This window comes from Neoarius graeffei, chromosome 23 (assembly GCF_027579695.1).
Source record: "Neoarius graeffei isolate fNeoGra1 chromosome 23, fNeoGra1.pri, whole genome shotgun sequence".
Lineage (NCBI taxonomy): Eukaryota > Metazoa > Chordata > Actinopteri > Siluriformes > Ariidae > Neoarius > Neoarius graeffei.
Window position 1 is genome coordinate 49,458,577 of NC_083591.1, and position 3,744 is coordinate 49,462,320.

The window sequence follows — 3,744 nt, forward strand, 5'->3', positions numbered from 1 at the left end:
CTGCAAAATGGGTCCTACTGTGCAAGCATTTACTACCAGTCACTACTGAATCCTGGTCAGGGTCATGGTGATTCCAGAGCTAATACTTTACAGTAGCACTACATTCGAGTAGTATAGGAACTTGAGGATGGATGGAGCTACAGCAGGAGAAGACAACATCTCAGATCACCACCTTTGTTTTGTATCTAGGTGACTGTACACCTTGCGTTTCCATCATGGCAGAACTTATCTCGAGCCTGAAAAACTGTCACTTGGTCGGGCACAGTGTGAATAAACAAACACCCGACACCTGTTTCCTACTTTGTTGAAAGACATCCTCCTTCTGTGTCTCCAAATCCTGGTCAGAGTTAAAGAGATCCACATTAGGAAGTTCTCTGAGCCCTGACTGTCATTTGTTTGACTTTACTTCATGGTTTCCATGAGGAATTTTCCAGTTACTTTCAGAATTCAGCTAAAGCACATGCCAGGAGTGGGGCTTGAACCCACGAGGACATTTATCCATTGGATCTTAAGTCCAACACCTTAACCACTCGGTCATCCTGGCATACTAACTTTCTATCCCATAGGGAGCTTTCTGCAAAACAAGTCCTGCTTTGCAAACATTTGCCATCAGGAACTGCTGAAGTCTGGTAAGGACATGGTGATTCCAGAGCTAGTGCTATAATGATTAAAAAAACATTTCAGTGTAAATCTGGTTATTATGACTTCAGCTGTTTCAGGATAATATCAGCTCAAATACCTAATAACATGTCTTAGCTGTTAAAGGATTCATTTGAATATAAATATCATGAATGTAATAGAGGGTGGCATGGTGGTGTAGTAGTTAGCTCTGTCGCCTCATAGCAAGAAGGTCCAGGTTTGAGCCCTGTGGCCGGCAAGGGCCTTTCTGTGCGGAGTTTGCATGTTCTCCCTGTGGGTTTCCTCTGGGTGCTCTGATTTCCCCCACAGTTCAAAGACATGCAGGTTAGGTTAACTGGTGACTATAAATTGACTTTAGGTGTGAATGGTTGTCTATGTGTCAGCCCTGTGATGACCTGGCGACTTGCCCAGAGTGTACCCAGCCTTTTGCCCGTAGTCAGCTGGGATAGGCTCCAGCTTGCCTGCGACTCTGTAGAACAGCATAAAGCAGCTAGAGATGATGAGATGAATGTAATAGACACACTTAATTCAAAGTGGTTCACCAGTGAGGCAGGACACCACTGAACATTTTAAGATCTTAACCAACATTATCATACCTTTGAAACACAAAGTTTAAATCCCCCCCCCCCCCAAGATGGAACCTAATTGCCATTTTTCAAGCTGAATTTCTGCATTGTAGCAGGGTTTGAGCTGAAGACCAAGAGCTTAGCTATTCAGAAGACTTTTTTTCCTGAATCTATGATTTCAAGGACATTCCATCACCAGAACTCATACCCCAAAGAATGTGTCCTTCATCAATGTCTCTATCACAATGGACCCTGAATTTGCTTGACATCATTGTCATTCCTGAAAGTTTCAGGAGAGTCACTAACTTTCAGACACTCACAACAGAATTCAGCTAAAGCATTTACCAGAAGTGGGGCTTGAACCCACAATGACATTTGTCTATTAGAGCTTAAGGCCAACACCTTAACCACTCGGTCAACATGGTATACTGTGAATATTGCCATTATTCGTAAGAGTCTTTCTGCAAAATGGGTCTGCCTGTGTAAACATTTATTATCAGTCACAACTAAATTCTGGTCAGGGTCACAATGACAGCTAATACTTTATAGTAGGACTACATTGGATATGTTGGCTCTTAAGTCCAATGCCTTAACTACTAGTCCATCCTGGTGTACTACTGTAACATGATTGCTCATCGGAGTCTTTCTGCAGAATGAGTCCGACTGTACACTCTAAGAAAATAAAGTACATTATTGTACCTTTAGGAGTAATGACTTGTCACTGGGTCAGTACTCTCTAAGGTACTTATTTGTTCTGTTTATATACTGCTTGAGAACATATATGTACCTTTTTGGCCCTAAAAATATACACATAGTTACCTTGAGGTCTAATAATGAGCCGCAGGGGGTACATTAGTGTAGATTGTACCTTGGGGGACAGAAATGGACTCCTACTGTCCCTCTATTTCTGACAGTGTACAAGCATTCTCCCTCAGTATCTACAGAATTCCGGTCAGTAGCAGTTCTTTTCAGTAGCATCACATTTGGCAGTGCTCTGCGGACTTGTTCAAAGAACGATTGTCAGTTGTTTGATGGTTTCCATTAAGAATTTTCCAGGAACTTTCAGATATTATCTTATACACTCTTAAATTAAATCTTACTCCAACAGAAACTTTTTCCCAGAACATTTGTCCATTGGATCTTAAGTCCAATACCTTAACCACTCAGTCATCCTGGTGGCTTTATTATATTTATTTATAGTGACATTATACATAAGAGACTTTTTGCAGAGTGAGTCCTAATGCACAAGTATTCACCATCAGTAACTACTGAAGCCTGATCAGGGTCATGGTGATTCCAGAGCTCATGCTTTCCAGTGGCACTATTTTAGGAAGTTCGATGAGGACTTCATTCAAAAAAGAAAGGCACTTGTATGATGGCATTCATGAAATACATCAATACAAGACAGAATTCACTTGAAGCACTTGACAGGATTGGGGTTTGAATCGACATAGACATTTGCCCATTAGATTGCAAGGCCAACACCTTAACCACTCACTCATCCTGGCATAAAAGTAAGCAGCTTTTTTTAAATCAGTTTAAGCATGCATAGACAACCATTATTCATAAGACTCTTTCTGCAAAATGAGTCCTACTGTGCAAAAAATTTGCCATTAGTAACTACTGAATCCTAGTCTGGGTCACAGTAAGTCTAGAGCTTTTGCTTTACAGTAGCATTACATCTGGAAGTTCTCTGAGGACTGGTTCAAAGAAGGGTTGTTTTTCTTTGGTCAGGCACCACCCGAACTAATGATTATATCAATATCCCAAAGGAATCTTTCTGTAGAATGAGTATTACGAGCAGTCATGACTGAGCTGTAAACAGGGTCATGCTTTCCAGTGGCACTACTTTAGGAAGTTCTCTAAGAACTGGCTGTCATCTGCTTGATGAATTATATTAGGAATTTTCCAGTTACTTTCAGAAATCAGCTAAAGCTGATACCAGGAGTGGGGCTTGAACCCATGAGGGCATTTATCCATTGGATCTTGAGTCCAACACCTTAACCACTCGGTCATCCTGGTTGTTAGCCATAAGAGTCTTTCTGCAAAATGGGTCCTACTATGCAAGCATTTACTACCAGTCACTACTGAATCCTGGTCAGGATCATGGTGATTCCAGAGCTAATACTTTACAGTAGTACCACATTAATACCGAGTAGTATAGGAACTTGAGGACGGATGGAGCTACAGAAGGAGAAGACAACATCTCAGATCACCACCTTTGTTTCATATCTAGGTGACTGTACACCTTGTGTTTCCATCATGGCAAAACTTATCTTGAACCTTAAAATATTGTCATTTGGTCGGGCACAGTGTTGGAGGGTGGAGAGTGGATAAACAAACACCCGACACCTGTTTCCTATTTTGTTGAAAGACATCCTCCTTCTGTGTCTCCAAATCCTTGTCAGGGTTAAAGAGATCCACATTAGGAAGTTCTCTGAGCCCTGATCATCACTTGTTTGACTTTACTTCATGGTTTCCGTTAGGAATTTCCCAGTTACTTTCAGAACTCAGCTAAAACACCTACCAGGAGTGGTGG

The 3,744-nt window shown here is 41.4% G+C and overlaps 2 non-coding genes across 2 annotated transcripts; both read right to left on the reverse strand.

Annotated features, from left to right (window-relative positions):
- Positions 1–461: 461 nt before the first annotated feature.
- Positions 462–544, reverse strand: trnal-uaa (transfer RNA leucine (anticodon UAA)). The gene has a single exon. It is a non-coding gene; the product is annotated as a tRNA-Leu (tRNA).
- Positions 545–3,144: 2,600 nt separating this feature from the next.
- On the reverse strand, positions 3,145–3,227 carry trnal-caa (transfer RNA leucine (anticodon CAA)). The gene has a single exon. It is a non-coding gene; the product is annotated as a tRNA-Leu (tRNA).
- Positions 3,228–3,744: the final 517 nt, after the last annotated feature.